At 36.9% G+C, this 23375-nt stretch overlaps 1 protein-coding gene across 7 annotated transcripts in view; it reads right to left on the reverse strand.

Moving 5' to 3' along the window:
- The window catches only part of Atrx (ATRX chromatin remodeler), a 292107-nt gene that overhangs the window by 215400 nt on the left and 53332 nt on the right, over positions 1-23375 (reverse strand). The gene's annotated exons all lie outside the window — the stretch shown is intronic.

Here is a 23375-nt window from a genome sequence, read left to right on the forward strand (position 1 = left end):
AGTGCAAAGGACTCAGTCCTCCCGCAGTAGAGAGTGATTGGCTGGGAGCCATTTTGCAATTGGGCCCTATAAGCTGGGAACCAGAACTACTGCAGGCTTCCTAAAACAGCTCCTAGCTGGCCACAGACCAGTAGAAACTGCTTGGACTGCGGTGAGCCCAATGAGTCTGGTCTACGGGTAGGGCGGCTAAGGTCATCTATTACTCTACATAAAGCAACAGCTGGCTTGCTGAAATATAGTGGAATGATCTGGGACTCTGTCTCCACAGGCTGTCCACTAGTGAACCCAGAGTGAATCCTAGAAGTGCATTCTCATTTGTTTGTTTTTCTATTGTGTTTGTTTTGTTCTGTTTTATTCAGCTTGTTTTATTTCTCTTCTTTTTCATTTTTTTATGAGTGTGAAAGTGGTTCCTAAACTCTTTGTGGGTATGTTTCGTTCTAACTTTTTTCTCCTTCACCTTTTTTTTCTTTCAATCTTCTGCACCACTTTCCCCAAGTTGACAGGACTCATCTTTGTCCTTCAATCTTACTTGTAATCTCTTTTTCCACTTCTCTATTATCTCCTTAGTCCATTTTAAATTTTAACCTCGAGTGCAAAATTGACATATTACAAACGTACATATTGTATAATTATCTGGTTGCTTTTACTTTGTTATATACTCACAAATCTAGTTCATATGGTTAAAAGTTGCAAATTAAGGGTTAGTTGAGTTTGTTGTTTTATAGGCTGTATTTGATGCTATTGGTACCACTACAGCCAAAATTGACATAACTGTTCTAAACAGCTATTGGCCCTGATAATCCATGACTGAGATTAACTAAGGATCACAGAAAACACTGTGGCACAATGCCAAAGAACCAGGGACTAGCCAAACCAACAACAACTTCTCATCTCCAACAAACTGAAGAGATAAGATCTTCCAACAGCTACACCTAGAAGATACCTCAAAGAAGTAATCATCACCTAAGGGTCTTAAATAACACCAATAAAGTAACTCACCATAGGCAACTTAAAAGCATCACCCCAGGAATTAAACTAAAAAAGAAAAGAAATGACACTCAAACAAGATGGAACCCTACACATCCAGTTCACCAAAGGTAAATCCAGGAGACAATGAGCTGGGACAATCCAAAAGCCCCCCACCAGATCTCTATGAAGTGATAACAACAAAGCAATTGAATGAAGCTCAAGAAAAAATGAAATCAGAAATAATCTCTCAAATAACTACAGAAATTAAGAAAATACCCACCATTCTGAGCGATGTTGGAGCAGACACAGACAAAAAAGACTCTTAGGATAAACAAGTTAAGTAACGAGGCAGTGCATAAATTCAAGACACAAAAATCAATAGTGTTCCTATACATTAATAAGGAACCCACTGAAAAGCAAATTAGGAAAATAGTATAATTCACAATAGCACCAAGATATTTGTACAACAAAAACTAGAGTACTTTCAAGAAGACAATCTAAGAGGACATCAGAAAATAGAAAGATATCCTCTATTTCTGGTTAGGGAGAACCAATATGGTCAAAATGGCTGTATTTCCAAAGTTGATATGCAGATTTAAACACAATCACAATCAAAATACCAACAGAATGCTCACAGAACTAGAGAAAAAAAATCTTAAAATTCATATTGTACCAGAAGAGACCCAGAATAGCAAAAACAATCCCGTGTAACAGCAAGAAAGGCAGAGGTTATCACAATTCAAAATTTCAACTTTTATTACAAAAGTGATTAAAAGTGACTTTTTTACAGTGATTTTTAAAAATAGCATGGTACTGACACAAAAACAGACATAAGGATCAATGGAAAAGATTACAGGATGTAGAACCAACTCCTAGCACATTCAACTATTTGACCTTCAGACAAAGGGGCCAAACCACACACATTGGAGGCGGAGCATGGTGAAATATACCTGTAATCTCACCAGTCAGGAGGCTGAGACAAAAGGATTACCATGAGATTGAGGTTAGCCTGGGCTACATAGTGAGTTCAAGCTCAGCCTGAACCACAAAGCAAAACCTTGTCTCAAAACAAACCAACCAACCATACCCTAGAGAAAAGATAGCTAAAAATATTGGCTATCCACACACACAGAAGGCTAAATCTAGACCTGTAGCTCTCACCATATATAAGACAAATTCAAAATGGATCAAAGAATTAAATGTTAAAACAGAAGTACTTAACCTGGTGGAACATAAAACAGGTAAAACTCTTGAAGTCACAAGTTAGGCAAGGACTTTTGGAGCAGAATTCTGGTTGCACATGAAATAATACCAAGAATCAATGTCCTGAAATAAAAACCCAATTTAAAATGGGCAAGTGAAATAGGCACTTCACAAAAGTAAAAAGTGCCACTGAATACATAGAGAAATAAATGCTCAAAACATAACCAGCCATCAGAGAAATGAAACTAAAACACAGATTCCATCTTACTCCAGAAAGAATGGCCATCATCAAAAAATCAAATAATAACAAATGCTAGCAACACTGAGGGCGGGAGGGTTGGGGATTCCTAATTGTTTGTGGAGGAGTAAACTGTACAACAGCTACACACATTTTTCAAAAACTAAAACTAGAAATTCCATTTGACCCAGGTATTCTCCTTCTAGATATTTTTCTAAAAGAGTTAAAAGACATTAAAGTGATACATGCATGCCCATGTTTATAACAGCACAACTAATAATAGCTAAATCCTGAAAGCAGCCCATACAGCCCATCAACAAATTAATGGATTACGAAATGGATTAAGAAGTTGTAGCTTGATGTGGTGTTGCATATCGGTAATCCCACCACTGAGAAGGCTGAGGCATGAGGATTGCCTGGAGTTTGAAGCCAGCCAGAGCTACAAACTGAGTTCAAAGTCAGCCTGCACTACAAAGAGAGACTCTGCCTCCCCACCCCCAAAAAGGGAAAACACAGAAACAAAACATGGCATTTATACACATGGAGTACTACTCTGTCGTTAAAAAGATAAACTTGGGGAGAACACGACGGATAGATAGCAGTAGCTTCGGAGGCTCTCTGAGAAACCGCACTTAAAATTCAAGAATGGTACTGGGCGAGAAATCCTAAGCAAGATGAGATATACTTTGCCGACCCAGGAAAGAACTAAACTAAGAGAAAACAACTGGAAACGCAATCCTGGTTATATAACAGGGACACATAAGGTCTCAGCGTGGAAGCTGGACCCCCGCACCACTGGAAGCTGCGATTTGAATTTCCTGCAGCCGATCGGCGTGGCAAGGAGAGAGGCACGAAAGCTCTGAGAATGGGAAGTGGTGAATAGAGTTGAGAGCGGGACTAGCCGGGAGCCCTGCATTGACCTGCGGTAAGTGAGCAGATCCGGGACCCTTCCATAGAGCAGAAGGCTTCAGTAAAGGACATATTGGGACCTGGCAGACTAGCCAGAACAGGTTGTTGCAGTGACTTCAGTCACATATTCCCCTGTCAAGCGGATTGGTAGAGAGTGCCTGGCCTGCCTGACGCCACTGACTAAGACCCAGTAAGTAGGTTAGCCCAAACTAGGTCCCAGTGCCTGTAGGTGCACCCTAGCAGTGAAGCCTTTGGTAGGTTGACCTGGAAGGGCAGGCCCAGGATAGGCTGCCCAGGTCTATGTCTCCCTAGTTCACTGCAGTGGCGGGAAGACCTAGTCCGCGCAATTCAAACAAACTGTAACCATCAAAGAAAGAAACTCAGCCTCCTATATTCGCTTGTACAAAAAGAACAAAAAATATGGGAAGAGGGAGCAACAAGAAAGGGTCCTCAGCCGCTAATCCTAAGAAACATACAATAGCAGACACAGCACCAACAGACATAAAGCACTATCTCCAGAGCCTCATAGACGAGTTCAGGAATGAAGTTATTAACGACCTGAAGCAAGATATAAGTAGAATAGTTAGAGAAATGCTAAACACCGCCCAAGAAAAAACAGATGGTGGAATGGAAGAACAGAAAAAAGGGGAGAATTGTTTGATGGAGAAAATAGAGAAAACATAGAATACGTGAAGCAGGTTCAAATAGATTACCAGGAAACTAAAAACTCTATTGAAAACTGGCATAACAGCTTGAAAGAAACTAAGGATAGATTATCTTAACTGGAGGGCAGATTTGCAATATGGGAGCATGAAATGAAAAACTTCTTAAAAATAACAAAAAAAAAAAAACAAACAGCAACAATACAAAGGCTAGAAGACGATAAGAAGATCTATACTTAAGAATTAAGAACATAAAAGAAGAAGTAGGGACACAAACAAATGGACTACAAAAGCTATTCACAGAAATAATCCAAGACAATTTCCCTAATTTAGCAAATGGTAAAGATACTCAGATGTACAAGGCATACAGGACCCCAGCCACCTACAACCCAAACAGAGCTACACCCAGGCATATAATAATCACAATTCCAGAAATCCAATATAAGAACAGAATATTAAAAGCCATCAGAGACAAGAAACAGATCACTTACAAGGGAACACCCATCAGAATTACAGCAGACTTCTCGGCACAAACCATCAAATCAAGAAGAGCGTGGGGGGAAATAATTCAAGCTTTGAAAGATAATAATCTCCAGCCAAGATTGATATATCCTGTACAACTATCCCTGGAAATTGATGGAAAAACAAGGTGCTTCCAGGATAAAGAGGAACTCGGGGAATTTGCAACCACCTATTCAACTTTACAGAGAATACTGCAAGATATTCTAAAAAAGGAAAATACCAACATTCCAGAAATAGGGGCAGAGAGGCCACAATGAATGGAGCAGAAAACGGAATGAAAAAGACAAACTGACAACATACGACAAAAAAAAGAGCTCAACAGAAATGAGGCAGAGAAGATCGGATGGTAGGAACAGCTATTTTGGAGAAAACAAGACATCATAATAGCTAGTGCTGATTTAGTATCATCTTGTTTTGAAGTCCCATTAAACTTGTATTCTTTTGTCTCCATCGGTCTTAACAGGTTGTATCTTATTGGATTTTATTATATATGATAATATAAGTAAAAACTTTTATAGACAAGGAAATTATACAGAAATCATTGTTCCTTTTCTGTTAACTGGTTCTAAATACCCTGTAATAATGTCATTCTCTTGAATGGTTTTATAGTGTCTTGATATGTTTGGTGCTACAGTATATGAAGTTATACTCGAAGATTTCAAGGAAAGAGAAACTATGGTAACTATATTTATGTCAGGATATCTTGTGGTGAAATGCTATTTTGCTTAAATGGTTATGTTTTGACCTGCGCTGTTCTGTTGTTATGCCCTCTTTTATCTCAATCCCCTTTTTTTAATTATTTACTTTTTTCTTTTTATCTTTTTAATTATGGGAAAAATAAATAAAAAATAGCAGGATACATTATAGTAACCTACTTTGATTTCCTATTAACTTGATTTTGAAATCCTGTATTGCCCTCACCATCTTGTTTTGACTGATTTTCCTCTATTCTGCTTTGCTTGATAGTACCAAGTTCAAAAGTATAGGCAAAACTGTGAAGACAATAAGATTCATTATGACGCCTATTCCGGTTGACTATTATCTTCTTTTAAAGTCCTGTAATGTCTTCAATGCTTTGGTTTTATTCTTTACTGTTTTGTTCAATTTTATTATAACTGGCAATTCTTCTTAAAATAGCAAGAGGCAGTATGGTAACCATTGTTGATCACCTTGTATTTTGTTTTTACATTATCTATTATGTCCATCCTTTTGATTTGACTGACTCTGTTCTGATATGTCGTATTTGGTTTTACTCTCTTCAAAAAAAGTAATAAGAATTGTGGAAATAATAAAACCCAAAATGTGTAATTGTCATTGTACAAAAGAAAAGAAAAGAAAGTGCTCTAAAGGTTATAACTGCATATATGTTTAAGTGTATAATATAGATAACCATATTACTGAGTTTTTTAAGATCACTGAACAAAACTGTTTGCACTCTCACTGTTTGAAAGTCCACTTTATGTGCTTCACTTTTGTAAACTGAACAACTATTTCTAAGATGAGAATATGTAATCTATTAACCAGTGATTTGTTACTGTTTATTTTTTAAATTTTGTATTACTTCTACACTTTTTCCATTTTTTTCTTTTTCTCCTTAAATAAAAAAAAAATATCAAAAAAGAGATAGGGGGCTGGGGATTTAGGTCAGCAGCATACGCGCCTGCCTTGCAAGCAGGCAGTTGTGAGTTCGATCCCTGGTACCGATAAAAATGAAAAAGACAAAAAAAAAAAAAAAAGAGAGAGATAAACTTGAGTCACTTATAGGAAAATGGATGCACTTTGAGACCATAATATTAAGTAAAATGAATCAAACACATCACCTTAAATATCACATAGTTTCTCATTTATGAGAAACCCAAACTGCCTGCCAGGCAAATGCAAGATTGTGAATTCAATTCCCGGCACTAAAAAAATAAAAGATAAATAAATAAATTTAGTAAAAAAGTATTTATACAAGTTTTTCTTTTCCTGAAAGAGTGTATACATTCTTTGACAGACTCTATATACCACATGAAACATCTGGCTATCAAAAATTATTAAAAAAAGAGATTAAAGACCCAATTTATTGAAAAACACGTCAGTATGATGGTAATACTTCCAAACTAACTTCAGATAAGCCAGAATCCCTGTTAAATTACCAGCAGAATTCTTTGTAGAAACTGACAACCTCATTCTTAAAATTTGTATGGGGGCTGCAATTGTAGCTCAGTGGTACAATATGTTTTTAGCATACCTGAAGTCCTGGGTTCAACCCTACATACAATAAACACTTCACATAAAATTGAAAGAGATTCAAACTAGCTGAGTAATGTTGAAAAAGTAAGATGGCATACAAATGGAATAGAATTGAGAATCCAGAAACAAACAAACTTCATATCTATGACCAACTGATACTTTTCTGGGGCAAAGATGCAGGACCATTAAATGAAGAAAGAACAGACTTCAGCAAATGGTGATGGGATGAATGGACAGTCATCTATGAAACAAAGCCGTTAGATCTCCTTCCTCATACCACATTTAAAAAAAAAAAACTCAAAATGACTCAAACCCTTAACGTGAGAACTAAATATGTAAAATTCATAGGACATATATGAGGGTTAAATCTTCATGGCCTTGGATTTAGTAATTAATTTTAGCTGTGACACTAAAACCACAAGCAAAAAAAGGAAGTATGTATATGTACACTAGACTTCATCCAAACTAAAAATGTACTTCAACTAAGGATAACCTAGAGAATAGGGGAAATATTTTCAAATCATGTATCTGACCTGTGTCCACTGATGAAGGAATAAAATGCAATATGTACACAATGCAATGCTATTCAGCCTTAAAAAGGAAGGAAAGTTTGATACATTGTACATCATAGATAATGTTTTGAAGTCATTACACTAAGGCAGATACAAAAGAATAAATACTGTATTACATACTTATAAGGTTCCTAAAGTACAGTAATCCATACTTACCTAACTTTTCACTTTATGAGGTTTCAGTTACAGACTAGACAACTGCAGTTGGAAAATATTAAATGGAAAGTTCCAGGAAAGAATCATAAATTTTAAATTGAATGTCATTTAAACTGAATTTTTTTCAGATAACGTCTCACTATGTACTTCAGGCTCTCCTTTAACTCATTATGTAGGCCAGTCTGGCCTAGAACTCACAAAGACCCTCTTGCCTCATCCTCCCAAGTACTGGGATTATAGGCATGCTTCTCACCACTCTCAGCAGTATGATAAAATCTTAAGCAATCTCACTCCTTCCCACCCAAGACATGAACCATTCATTTGTCTAGCATGTCCACACAGTATATAATACATGCCAAATATTCACTTAGCTGGCATCTTAGTTATCAACAGCCATGGTGTGTCAGAGTGCAATGGCAAGCAAAAACACCAAAACAACATCCAGGAATACAACATAGATCTATTTAACATTGATGAGCACTGCTGATAAGCACTGACAGGGATTCAGTTGTTCCTCAAAATGTCAGGACCAGAAGGCTCAGGAGGGAGGTTTTCATGGGGCTGGTTGCAAAGAAGTACAGAGGCAGAGTACTTGGCTGTCTTTGATTGGTTCTTAGCATATGCATCACAATGACCAGCCATTTCTAGAGACACTAGGAACAGGAACTATAAGTAACAAACTGGAGGTTACCTGGGCAACTAACAGACTGGCGGGTGGGCATTTTCTGTGATAAGAGTATTTAAATAACCCTTCTTTTACACAACAATGCCCCAAAATGTAAATGCAGTGATTTTAGCAATGTGAACCTGACAAACAGAAGTTGTAAACTGTTTTCATGAAATGAAAAGGTGAACATTTATTACAGGTTTGTGTACACAGGAAAAAAAAAAGAAGTATTGTAATATAGAGTTGAATACTATTCCAGGCATTCACTGGGAGTGTTGCAATATCTCTCTCTTGGGAAAGAAGGAATTGCTGTGATCAAATTCACAAACACAATGTAGAATGAAAGTTGACAGAGCTGGGCAAGAGGGAACACTCTGGGGAGTTAGTTTTTAAAGGGTACAGTTCAACTGGGGAAGATAAAAAGTTTTGGAGACTGATGATAGCAAGAGTTACACAGAAACTGTACTTAATGTTACGCAATTAGTCTCTTAAAATTGGTTATAATAGTGTATTTTATGTGATGTGTATTTTAACACACTAAATTCCAGAATACATAAAAATTATTATAAGCCAAAAAAGTATTGCAAATAATATATATATATATATTTTAAAAGTGACCAAAGAATCTGAGCAGACATTTCTCCAAAGAATATATACAGAAACTATCAGTAAGCATGTGAAACAATATTCAACATCATTAGCTATCAGGCAAATGAAAACTATAAGCACAATGGGATTGTATTTGTCATGTACTAAGTCAGCTAAAATCAGTAAGTCAGATAATATCCCTGCAAAATTGCAGGAGGATGAGGCAGGAGGAGCCAAATTCAAAACCAGGTAATTTAGCAGGACTGTTTTAAAAGAACAAAGAATATTAATCTAGGCATGGTAGTGTACACCTATAATCCCAGTTCTTGGGAGGCTGAGGCAGGAGGAACTGTGAGTTGAGGCCAGCCTGGGCTACAAAATGAGTTCACAGCCAGCCTGAACTGCATAGAAACATCTGGTCTCAAAAACAAAAACAAAAAAAAACTAGGGGTGTACCTTAATATGAAGGCCCTGGGTTCAATTCAATAACCCAGTACTAGGGTAAAAACACAAGATATTGCTAAATATTAGAATGGCTAAAATTTTTTGAAGTGCTGTTAATGTTCAGTGTTGGCAAGGATACAGAAACTGGATCACTCATACATTGCTGCAGAAATGTAAAATGGTACAGCCACTATGGAAAACAGCTCAGCAGTTTCTTTAAAAACAAACAAACAAAAATAATAAACATGCAAACCAGGTATAAGAATACACACCTGTAATCTCAGCACTGTGGAAGACAAGCAAAAGGATTACAAGTTCAAACCTAGTCTGGGCAACTTAGCAAGACCCTGTCTCAAAATAAAAATATTAGAAATTTGGCTGAGGATGTAGCTCAGTGTGAAGGCCCTGGATTCAGTCTCCAATAGTGCCCAAAAACACAACAGTGATCACCATATGAACTTGTATACTCCTGGGACTTTATTCCAAAGAAATGAAAACATTGTTTCAAACAAAAAATTGTACATAAATGCTTACAGTTACCTTTAATTCTAAAAACTGAAATCTGAAATTCTTGCTTCAATAGACAAATGTATAAACTGGTAAAGGTATACTATGCAATATTACTATACAATAAAAGGGACAGAATTATTGAAACATGCAAAAACTTCGAGAAAATTATGCTACATGAAAAAACTAATCCCCAAAGGATATACACTAAATAAAATAATTCATAACATATTTGAAATTACACAGTTGGAAGGCAAATTAGTGATTGCCAAATGTCATACACATGCAAAGGGAAGTGGAAGAAATTGCATACAATTATCAAAGGAAACCTGTGGTAATAGACCTATACACTGATCGTGGTAGTAGATACATACATAAATCAGTAACAAGCAATAATACTCTATACAACAGGAGGCCAGGGTTATAGCTCAGCAGTACAGTGCCTGTCTGCTAAGTGCAAGGTGCTGAGTTCAAGTCCTAGTATCCACAAAATAAATAAAAAGACACAAAAAAATTATAAAACATAATATACGAACACAAATATAAATAAAACATAAAATACATTTTAGATTAGATATTAACAATGTCAATATCCTGGCACCAATATTATAGTGGTATAGAAGGTCACTACTTGGAGGGGGGCAGAGTGTGCAAAGTGTACAAGTTTTTTCTCTGTATTGTCAACTGCATGTGAATCTGTAATTATTTCAATAAAAATTTCAGTTTTCAAAACTCTCAGCAAACAAGAAGTACAACTTCAACAATTTAAAACAGAGCAATTTTCAGGAAACCTACATGAAAAATACCAAACTGAATTGTGAAAGATTAAATGTTTCCCCACAAAGACTAGGAAAACAATGGTCTGCTATTCTTAAATATAATACTGTAAAATACAGCAAGCACTGACAAGCATAATGAAGTCAGAAATTAAAAGTCATACTGATGGAAAAGAAAAATAAAACTGACCCTTTTTGCAGAGAAAATGGTTGTCTAAGTAGAAAATCTCAAAGAATCTAAAAGAGAGGGAAAGACTATTGAACCTAATAACTTAGTTCAGAAATGTCACAGATACAAAGTCAACATAAAATAACCAAGAAAGAAATAACAAAAACAATACCTAATTCATGCGATAGCTTCGAAAAAATTAAAACACTTGGGATTTAACTCCAACCCAGGAAGTAAAATACCTCTGTGAATGAAAACCATACTTCAAAAAAAAATCACAAAATAGCAGAAAATGGAAATACTGTATACTCCATGTTCCTTAATACATAGAATCAATATGGTCAAAAGGACTACACTATCAAAACTGATACATGGAATTAAGGTGATCCCCATGTAAATGCCAATAGTTTCCTTCACAGGACTAGAAAAAACAATTCTTAAATTTATATGGAACCAAGAGGCCCAAAATAGCAAAACCAACAAAAGCAAAGAAAGCAAAGCAGGATACAACGCAATCCCAGACTTCAAGTTACATTACAAAGCTACAGTGATATAAACAATATAGGGGCTGGGGGTTTAGCTCAGCAGCATAAGCACCTGCTTTGCAAGTGCATGGTCGTGCAGTTCGATCCCTGGTACCAATTTAAAAAAAAAAATCAAGCTATAAACAATATAGCATGACAGTAGCATAAACAGACATATAGATCAATGGAAAAGGAAAGAGGAAACTGCCACAGGTACAGTGGCACAGGCATGCAATCTCACCAATCTGGAGGCTAAAACATAGAGATTGGTGTGAGTTCAAAGCCAGCCTTGGCTACATAGTGAGTTCAAGGCCAGCCTAAACTACACAGTGAGACCTCCTGTGAAACAAAAACAAAACAAAACATAAAATAAAGAGGATGCAAAAAACAACCCCTGCAGACATTCAGCCATTTGATCTTTGAAAGGGACTAAAAATACACACTGAGAGACAGACAATTCCTTTAACAAATACTTCAGGGAAAACTGGCTATTCACATGTGTAAGATTTAACCCAGATTCACCTTTCTCACCCTGTACTAAAATCAAATCTTAGTGGATCAAAGACCTATATACTAAAGCAAAAAATTTCAGGAATTTGAAGCCAGCCTGGAAAACATATTGAGATGCTGTCTCAAAAAAAAGCACCTAAAAAACTAAAATATTAGTATACAAAAAACTATGAAAAATATTTTTCTTTTTTCTAGGACTGTACTGAAGATTGAACGTAGGCCTTCTCTCAAGCCACACAAGCAATCTTAGAGCATGGTGATAAGTATGGGTCTAGCATATCTTTAGTTTTCAGCATATGGAAGGCCAGTTTTTCTAGCACCATTTATTAAATAGGCTGTCTTTCTTCCAGTGTACATGTTTGGAACCTTTGTTAAAGATAAGATGGGTGGATGTGTTTGTATTTATGGCTATGTCTTATAATCTTTTCCACTCATCTTCAGGTGTGTTTTTTTGTCAGTACCACACTGATTTTATTACAATAATTTTGCAGTGCAATTTCAAGGCAAGGAGTGTGATGCCTCCCATCTTGCCTTTGTTGCCCACGATTGCTTTTGCTGTTCTAGGTCTCTTCTGGTTACATCTGAATTTTAGGAATCATTTCTTTACACCTGGGAGGTACCTCAAATGTTATGTTGATTGCAACTGTATTAAATCTGTATAACAACTTAGGGAATATAGTGATTTTTACATTGTTTGTTCTTCCTATCCATGAACAAGGTATATTTTTCCATTTTGTGAAATCATCTTTGATTTCTTCTTTCAGAGTACTAAAATTTGCAATGTAGAGATCTTCACTTCCTCTGTTAGATTGATTTCTAAGTATTTCCTTATTTTGGGGTGCTATTATGAAGAGTGTGGTTTCCCTTATTTCTCCCTCTGAGTTTGTTCCTCGTGTAAGGAATGCTATTGATTTTTGAGTGTTGATTTTGTATCCAGCTATGTCACTGAATTTGATTATTAGATGTAGAAAGCTTTCAGTGGAGATTTTGGGGTCTTCTATGTACAGTATCATGTCATCTACAGATAATGATAGTTTAATTTATTCCTTTCCTGTCCTTATTCCTTTTATTTCTCTCTCTTAAATGCTCTGGCCAACATTTCCAGAATTATATTGAATAGAAGTGATAGTGGACATCCTTGTCTTTTTCCTGATTTTAAGTTGAAAGCTTTCAGTTTTTGTCCATTTAATAAGATGTTGGCAACTGATTTACTGTATATGGTTTTCATCAGATTGAGGTAAAGATCATCTATTCTGATTTCCCAGGGGGTTTTATCATGATTAAGTGCTGGACTTTATCAAAAGATTTTTCTGTATCTATTGAGGTCATCATGTGATTGTCTATAGCTCTGCTGATATGATGTTTTATGTTGGTTGATTGGCGAACGTTGGACCATCCCTGAATTCGTGGGATGAATCTCACTAGGTCATGGTGCATGATCTTCTTGATGATTTGTTGCTTTCTGTATGCCAGTATTTTATTGAGGACTCTTTGCATTTATGTTTATAAGGGAGTTTTATAGCCAAGGGTTCTACAGAGAACAATTAGAATCAGGACACAGAATTTACAATATTATTTTATGACAGTCACACAGAGTTAAACACAGAAAGTACAGGAAATCTGTCAACACTAAAGACTAAGGATGTTCAGCCAAGGGCCTGGATCCCACAGCAATGTCCTGCATGTGAACAGATTAAAACCTAGAGCCCATGACAATGGCTCCCACAATGCTAACCGGAGGTCTAGAGCCCATGAGAAGGACTCACAACAGTCTGTTTTACAGATCCATGCTGGGAAGGCCCAAAGGTCAGCCGTAAAAGCTAGAAAGTCTATGCCACCATAGTGAAGGAGCTGTGCTGGTAGGTTGAGGGTTCTACACTGGAGCAGAGAAGTCATGCTCAAAATAAGAACCAGGGCTGCCAAGAAAAGAACCACAGCCATCCTCAGCAACACAAGGTTCCAAGATCCTCCAATGATAAGAACAGTTGAGGACATGCCAGAAAGCCAACCTGACAAGTTTCTCCTGGAGATTAAACAGCACACATCTTCCTCTAAAGCCAAGAAGCGATGCTCAATGTAAGGATCCCAAAGTGAACCACGGCCACTCTCACCAAGAAGATCCCAAACTCCTCTTATGACAGTGGTTGAACTCACACTGGGGAAGCTACTCATGACGAGCTCCCGCAGAACCAATGGCTCAAAACAGCAACACTTAAGAGAAAGCCTCAATGCCTCACTTATCTTCTCCACATCTCTATTTATGCTGGTAACTTTCCTCAGGCATACTATCTATGCTCAACACCATGCTGATTTAATTCAGCTGGTGTTAAGTTGACTCTCAGTTTTTAATCAGTAACAGGGAGCCTGGTCTGAAATTTTCTTTTTTGGTTGAGTCTTTCTGAGTTTGGTATGAGGGTAATACTTCCTTCCAGGAATCAGTTAGGGAAAATTACTTCCCTTTCAATTCCACTAGTTTGAGGAGTGTTGGAATTAAGTCTTCTCTACATTTCTTATAGAATTCACCTGTGAATCCATTAGGACCTAGACTTTTGTTGGTAAGTCTCTAATTATATTTTTAATGTCACTAATAGAAATTGGGTTATTAAGCAGTTTTACATCTTCTTGATCCAATTTTGGTAATTCATGTTTTTAGGAATCTGTCCATTTCTTTTGTGTTACCTAACTCATGAGAGTAAAGGTTTTTGAAGTAGGTATTGATAATCTTCAGTATTGCCATAGGATCCATAGTGATTTCACCATTTTCATTTCTCCATGTATGAATTTCAGTTTTTTTCCTTTCTTTGTTTGATAAGACTGGCTAGGGGTTTATCCATTTTACGTATTCATTCAAAGAAACACATCTCTGATTCATTAATTCTTTGTATTGTTTTCTTAGTCTCAACTGTGTTAATTTCTCCTCTGACTTTTATAATTCTTTCCCTTCTTTAGGCTTTGGGCATGATTTGCTCTTCCTTTTCTAGATGTTTGAGGTGCAGCATCAGGTTGTTTATTAATGTTAATTCTCTTTTCCTGATGTGGGAATTCACCACAATAAATTTTCTTCTGAGGACTGCTTTCATTGCATCTCACAAGATCTGGTAAATTGTATTTGTATTTTCATTTGCTTGTAGATATTGTTTAAATTCTTCTTTAATTTCCTCTGTGACAAACACATTGCTCAGGGGTATGTTATTCAGTTTCCATGTGTTTGTGGGTTTTTTTCAGTTTGTCATTAATTTCTAGTTTTATAGCACTATGATCCGATAACATGCATGAGACAATTTCAATTCTTTTTTGCATTTACTTATACATGTTCTGTGGACTAGTAAATGGTCTCTTTTAGAGAATGTCCCATGTGCTACTGAGAAGAATGTATACTTTGTATACGTCCACCAAGCCCATTTGTTCACAGGTGTGATTCAGTCCTGTTAGTTTTTGCTGCTTTTCTCTCCAGTTGATCTGTCTCTTTGTGTCAATGGGTGTTAAGGTCTCCTATTATAATTGTGTTATTGCTTATCTGATTTTTCATTTTTGTTAATATTTGTTTTTCTAGCTGGGTGTTCCTGTATTTGGTATATATTTAAGATTCTTATCTCTCCCTCTTGAAGTTTTCCCCTAACTAGTATGTAGTGACCTTCTGTATCTCTTTGGATCATTCTTGGTTTGAAGTTCACATTGTCTGCAAATGGAATAGCTACCACTGTTTTTTTTTGGGGGGGGGGGGGCACTGTTGCCTGAAGTATTGTTTTCCATCCTTTGACTTTCAGTCTATGAATTTCCTTTTGGGTTAGATGGGTATCTTGTATGCAGCATATGTTTGGATGTTGTTTCTTGATCCATTCTGCCAGTCTTTGTCTTTTAATTGGTGAAACGAGGCCATTTACATGAATGGTTATAAGTGATATATATTGGTTTATTTTTGACATGTTAAATTTCTGCTGTTACTTCTTTCCCTTTCCCTTCCGTTTAATTGTTTGCCTTGATTAGTGGTTTTTTCCTGTGTCTATCTAGAATGCAGGGTTGCTTTGGTGGTCATAAAGCTCATCATTGTCATAGAAGTATCTTATTTCTCCATCAATTTTGAAGGACAGTTTTGCAGGATACATCAATCTGGGATGGAAGTCATTTTCCTTTAGGATCTGAAAAACTTCACTCCCTGCCCTTCTTGACTTGAATGTTGTGTTGAGAAGTGTGCTGTGATTTTGATAGGCTTTCCCTTATAGGTGATCAGTCTCTTCTAACAGCTTTTAAAATTCTGTTCTTATGTTGGATTTCTGAAATGTTGACTATTATATTTCTGGCTGTAGTTTTTTTTTGGTTATGGCTATTTGGAGTTCTATATACTTCACTTATCTGTATGCCAGTTTCCATTGTTATGTTTGGGAAATTTTCAACTATTAGTTCTATAAATAGCCTCTTGATATCATTTGTGTTGTCACCTTTTTTTCTGTTTATACTTGTGAATCATATGTTGTTTTTCTTTGCATCATATTGCAGCTGTTGAATTGTTCTTTCCTGATTCCTTGTTATTTGTAAATGATCTTTCCTATTCACTAGCTGCAATCCTGTCTTCAAAGTGAAAATCTATCTTTACTTTCAGTGAGGCAGTTTTGACACCTTTCAATGGAGTTTTTTATTTCCTATATATCTCTTTGAATCTGTTTCTTGCATTCTGTTTCTTACATTGTTCATTCAAGGTTTTCATCTTTCTGCATTATTCCTCTAATTTTTTAACTATGTCTTCTTTAGATGTGTTCAGCATTTCTTTCATTACATTTATCATTTCTTCTTTTATTTGGAAGATTATTTCTGATCTGAGTTCTTTTCTAGCTTCCTGGAGTTGTTTCTTTACTACAGTTGCTATCATTTCAGGAGTTTCAAGCATATGGCTTACATTTTCTTCTATGTCCATGTCTGCTAGGCTTTCTTGGGATGAGCTGCAAGTTTGAAACTGTATTTTGATCTTTCGTTTTGTCATTTTCTTACATGGAAGCCAAATGCAAGATCTCAGTTGTTTCTTGGGTTGAGAATATCTATTCCTATTGCAGGGAGTTTTCCCAGTTGAGTAGAGGTCCTTAGACAGACCTTACCAGGTGGCTCCCAGCCACTTCAGGTCACTGGGTAGGGCCCTACCAGACTTGGAGAGATGCGCCAAGGCTTCCCTGGTGGGATGCAAATCACTGCACAACCTTTCGGTTAGCGAGGTGGAGAGCAAGCAGATGCGGGCCACTTGAGGGTCATTGGGCAGGGCCCAAATAGGCCCATAGGGACCTTCCCGTGGGTCCTCCGTTGATGTGGGATGCTGGGTGGGGTCTTACCTGTCTCAGAGCAATGCACAATGCTTCCCCTTGGGATGGAAATGACTGTACCCGGTTTTGGCTCAGAAGACCGAGCACAGGCAGCTGTGGGCCACTTGGGGGTTGCTGGGAAGGGCCCAAATAGGCCTGGAGGGACCTTTCGATATGTCCTCCAGTGATGTGGGTTGCTAGGCATGGTCCTATGAGACTCCAAGCGAAGTGCCAAGGCTTCTCCATGGGATGGAGATCACTGCACACACTTTCTGCTCACAAGGTAGAGCACAGGTGGCTGCTGGCCTGAAGTCTGGTAGGTTTTACTATACTTATTTCGGGGTGTAACAAGACGAAAGTTAAAGTGTAAGTAAGACTGTTCCTTTCTGAGGTTCAGTGGAAACATACATCCCCAAATTTATCCAAGTTGTTGGAATAATTAAATTCTTTGTAATAGATTATATGTCTGAGATTTCATTTTTCACTTGCTGTTGGCTATGGTCTTTTCTCCTTTTCTCCTTGTCAGCTATCCCAAATTTCTTTTTACATTGTCCCTGCCTTCCTCAAAGCCAGAAGCAGTAAACACATTGAGTCGTCCTCTTACTTTGCATCTTGCTGAGTTATCATTTTCCTTACTTATTTTTGTTACTTTCTGGAATAAAAGCTAGAGAAAAATTGTGCTTATAAGGACTCGTGTGATCAGCCTCCCATAATTTTATTAAGCAGTGCCAATTTACATACCACAGCTATGGAAGTGACAATACATTCAAAGGTTCTGGGAACTTGGGTGTCGAATCCTGTTGGCCATTACTAGAAATTCATCATATCATAATATCCATTCCTGATTTTTGGCCGAATAAACATAACCTTTATTCATTGAAAAAGAGTAAGGGGCAGGGTGGTAGTCTGTATTTATTTGTTTATTTTAGTTTACACTAATACTATTTTTCCATGAATATGTCCTATTTACTTAAACACAGCATCTAGCTGGGGATTTAGCTCAGCGGCATAAGCGCCTGCCTTGTAAGCAGGCGGTCGTGAGTTCGATCCCTGGTACCGATAAAAAGTGAAAAAGACAAAAAACAAAACAAATAAACACAGCATCTCACTATGTAGTTCAGGGTGGCTTTGAAGTCATTTTGTAGCCAAAGCTGGCTTTGAAACTGTAGTGATCCTCCTGCTTCAGCCTCCTCAGCCTCCTGAGTGCTGGGATTACATGGGTGCACCACCATGCCCAGCACCATGAATGTTTTCTTTCTGTTATTTTGATGCTCAAATTGTGTACCAATTTTGCCACATTTGAACAGTACCCATTTACATTTGACAGGTCATCATTCCTTGAACACTTAATTTCTGCTTCCACAGCATGTTCAAGGCCTACTTCTCACTGTTCCCCAGCCCTAGAATCAGTTATTTTTCCCACTAGTTTTTTTTTTGCATTTGGCAGTCAAATATGACACTTTAGAAACCATCATCAGAGTGCATATGTTCATTGCCCCCTCCAGGATGCCCTTGGCTTTTATAGGCTCTTTCGCATACAAAGCCAGTGTGTGTGTGTGTGTGTGTGTGTGTGTGTGTGTGTGTGTGTGTGTGTTACATTTTCATGGGTTGATATTGATACTTCTAATTTGATACCATAAGCTTCATTGAAGCTACACCCTCCTCCCTGTTCTTTTACCACAGTGGGAATTTAACATAGGTATCAATGAACTCTATCCCCACACCTCCAATTCTTATTTCGAATTCTATTTTCAGATGTCCTTGCTAAATTGCCAGGCTGGCCCCAAAGCCATAATTTTGCCTCAGGCTCTCAAGTAACTGGAATTACATGTGTACATGATCACTACACCCACCTGTGTTTTTGTATTTTTAACTTCTTCTTTCTCCCAAAGAAAGAAACCTGATTCCTACTGTCAATTTGTGTATTCATTTGTGCAATCTTCACTCTGTGTGTGTGTGTGTGTGTGTATATATATATATATATATATATATATATAGTTTCAGAATTGCTAAGTATACCATCACAGAATAAAAAACCTAACAAGACTTCAATATTTGTTTAAAATTCTTTTAACATTGTCAGAGTCCTGAGTTCACTAGTTAGTTGAGTTTTGCTTCTGGTTATATTATAATTATTACAAGTCAACAAACAGATACCAAGAAATACATAAACTCTGGGCAACAAACACAAGCAACTAGACATAGACAAATAGGAAGAAAACTGAGGAGTCAACATAGCAAAGAAGGAAAGGCCAGTGGGTGACTTCTCCTTCAGTTAGCCTTTTTGCCCCAAAGAAGGGTCCGTGTATTTCCATTTGTGACACTTAAGGTGTGGACAAGAGCTTTCAGCCTTACTGAATGCAGTAAGAAGGAACATATTAGGAAGACCATAGCTAGCAGCTATAAAGTGACCAGAGAGATATGAATTAGAAGAGAACAACTTAATGAGAGCCACAAATTCTATAAAAAAAGGAATCCCCAAAACTCCAGAAACCCATACATAAATTTGACTAAATTCCCTAAGTTCATCCTAGGAAGTCCAGTTAGAATGGAAAGAATGGAGGAAAGCTTTCTATTGTCTCCTGTAGAATAGACAGAATTTGGTGTTGGTTTCCAGCATGTTAGTTATCTACTATCACAGCTGCTTGGAGGAACATAACCCATGTAAGTATCTTTACTGAATCTTTAGCAATGGCCTGTATTCATTTTAAGATACTAGATAGACAAAGAAATAAAATGTGACTTATGCTCAAAAAGAAGGGGTATCAATAGAGACAAACTCACATGGAGAAATTGCAAACAAGAATATTAAAGCAGCTATAATAACCATGATGAAATATAAAAAGAGAAATATACTTGTGACAAATGGATAGACAAAAAATTCTGAAAGAAAGAAAAACAAACTTGAAACTCAGTATCTGCATTTGTTTTTGCAGTACTAAGCACTGAACCTAGAGCCTTTTCAATGGGCCTGGTCTTATCTGAATGAAAAGAAAACATAAGAAAATGTATGGAATAGAGAGTGGTATTACACAACTATAACCCCAGCATTTGGGAAGGTGAGGCAGAAGGATCATGACTTAAAGAGGCTAGCTTGGTCTACCTAGTGAGTTCAAGGCCAGCCTGACATACATAGTGAGACTTTGTCTCATCCTGCTCTCCAAAAATAAAGAACAACTTGCACATCAAACCTTTCTGCCAAGATCCAGGAAAAGTCCTGCCCAGTGACCCCAACCAGCCAGCCAGTGTCCCTGTGCCCCATGAGACCTAGGAAAGACCCATCTAATGACCCCAACCAGCCTGACAGTGTCAGTGGGACTTGTGGGGCCTGCGAAAGACCTGCTCAGCGAACCCAGCAAGCAGGGTGGGGGTTTGGTGTGTGCTATGCTGCACAGGGCACGGAAAAGGCCCACTCAGCAACCCCAGCCAGTTGGGGAGCCTCAGTACACTGCATGGGACCTGGGAAAAGCCCACACAACAACCCCCTCCAGGATGAGCTGCTAACACCAACGAAGGAAGCAACTGGGCCTGTGCATTTGGCAACTCTGGAGGAATACAGGAAAATATAAAAATGAAGGAGCAAAATGCAATCTCAAACCTCCAGCCCATCCCAAACACATCCAGGAGATATGGACATAGAAGAAAGTATAAGTTACACATTCAAAATTTCTAAAATCATAGCAACTGAAGTAAGGAAAATATTCTATGAAGCTGTAAAGGAAATTAGATCAGAAATAATCTCCTAGGTAGAAAAAGAAATGATGACCATAATGAAAGAAATGTTGAGCTGGGAATTTAGCTCAGTGGCATAAGCACCTGTCTGTCAAGGATGAGGTCATGAATTCGATCCCCAGTAATAAAAATAAAAAAAAGAAAGAAAGAAATGCTGAATATATCCAAAGAAGACATAGTTAAAAAAATATAGGAACATTGGAAAATTATGGAAACCTTGAATGAACAACATAGGAAAGATTTAGAATGCATGAACAGATTCAAAGAGATATCCAGGAAATCACATATTCCATTGCAAGGTGGCAAAACCAATTGAATGAATGTGAAGCTAAGACTCTCAGACCTTGAAGATAAGATTCCATCTAGTGATCAAAAAAGGAAAGATCTTTTTAAAAAATAACAAGGAAGCTGGGTATGGTGATGCATGCATATAATTCCAGCACTTAGGAGGCTATTTGAGGCTCTCTTGAGCTACAAAATGCATAGTGAGATGCTGCCAAAAAGGCCAAAAAACGCAAGAAACAAGGAAATAACAATTCAACAGTTGCAAGATGATGCAAGATGGACAGGTGTACATGAAAAAGGAGTTAACACAAAAAAGACTATTTACATAAGTAATGCCAGAAAATTTCCCAAGCATGAGAAAAGAAATTGACATACAGATAAATGAAGCATATAAAACTCCAATTAGCCATAACCAAAACAAATTTACACTGAGATATATAACAATTAAGATCTCAGAAATCCAGCATAAGAACAGAATATTAAAAATTGTTACAGAAAAGAAACAAATCAGCTATAAAGAAAAGCCCATCAGAATCACAGCACTTTTCAACACAATCATGTCAATAAGGGCATGGAGTGAAGTACTTAAAAGTCCTAAAAGGACAAAAAATTCCAACCCAGATTGATTTATTCTGAAAAGTAAACTATCTTTCAAAATTGATGGAGAAATAAAATACTTCCAGGACAAAAGAACAAATGAAGAACTTGATGACCACAAAATTAACCCTACAGAGTACTAAAAGATATTCTAGATAGAGGCAATATGTCTACAACTTCAGAACACTGACTGAAAGAAACCACCAAGGAAGGCAGACAGAGGGGATAAAAGCCAACAACAAAAAGATAACATGATAGAAGTAAACCAAAATATATCATTTATAATGATTAACATAAATGTCCTCAGTGCACCAATTAAAAGAAACAGACTGGCAGAATGGATCAAGAAACAACATCCAACCATATGCTGTATGCAAGAAAACCGTCTACCTCAAAATGAAATTGATAGACTGAAAATCAAAGGAAGAAAAAAATGCTTCCTGCAACAGGAACCCAGAAAATACCAAGGGGAGCTTTACTGTTTTCAGACCATGTGAATTTCAAACCATGATCAAGAGATAAAGAAGGTCACTACAATACTAGTCAAGGGAAAATTTTAAGAGAAAGAGATAACAGTCTTACATATAATATGCACCAAGTCTGAAACCATTTAGATATATAAGACAAATATTAAGACACAAAAAATAAAATAAGCAATAACACAATTATAGTGGGATACCTTAAGACCTGACTGTCACAAAGAGACATATCAACTAGACAAAAAAAATCAGTCAAGAAATAACAAATGAATCAAAGTTGTGAACACATGCACTTGGTAGACGTGCTCAGAGTATTCAACCCAATAGCATCAGAATCTTAGCAGCGCATGGGACCTTCTCTAAAACAGATGGTATACTAGCCCATAGAACACGCTTAACTAAATGCAGAAAGTTCAAAATTATCTCACGCATGTTAACTTACCATAGTGCCATGATTGGAAATTAATGTCAAAATAAACTGCAAAAACGGCATAAACACATGCAAACTAAAGTAATCCCCTCCTGAATAACCAATGAGTCACAGAGGAAATTAAAGAAGAAATTAATATATGCAAGCAAACAAAAATGCAAATACAACTTACTGGAACCTGTGTGATGCAATGAAAGCAGTCCTCAGAGGAAAATTTATACTGGCAAATTCCCACAGCAGGGAAAGGGAACAAGCACAAAAAAAAAATGCTATACCTCAAACATCTAGAAAAAGAAGAGCAAATCAAGCCCAAAGCCTAAAGAAGGGAAAGAATTATAAAGATCAGAGGAGAAGGGCGGGGGGTTTAGGTCAGCGGCATAAGCGCCTGCCTTGAAAGCAGGCAGTCATGAGTTCGATCCCCAGTACGGATAAAAAGGAAAAAGACAAAAAAAAAAAAAAGATCAGAGGAGAAATCAATGTAATAGAGACTAAGAAAACAATACAAAGAATTAATGAATCAAATATATGTTTCTTTGAATGAATACATAAAATGGATAAACCCCTAGCCAATCTTATCAAACAAAGGAAGGAAAAAACTGAAATTCATACATGAAGAAATGAAAATGGTGAAATCACTATGGATCCTGTGGCAATACTGAAGACTGTCAATATGTACTTCAAAAACCTTCACTCTCGTGAGTTAGATAACACAAAAGAAGACAAATTCCTAAATACATATGAATTACCAAAATTGGATCAAGATGTAAAACTGCTTAATATCCCAATTTCTACTAATGAAATTGAAAACGTATTTAGAAACTTACTAACAAAGAAAAGTCCAGATGAATTCACTGCAAAATTTAACAAGAAATTCAAAGAAGACTTAATGCCAACATTCCTCAAACTCTTCAAT

This window comes from Cavia porcellus, unplaced genomic scaffold (assembly GCF_034190915.1).
Source record: "Cavia porcellus strain 051 isolate PalLab524CR breed Dunkin Hartley unplaced genomic scaffold, mCavPor4.1 scaffold_3, whole genome shotgun sequence".
Lineage (NCBI taxonomy): Eukaryota > Metazoa > Chordata > Mammalia > Rodentia > Caviidae > Cavia > Cavia porcellus.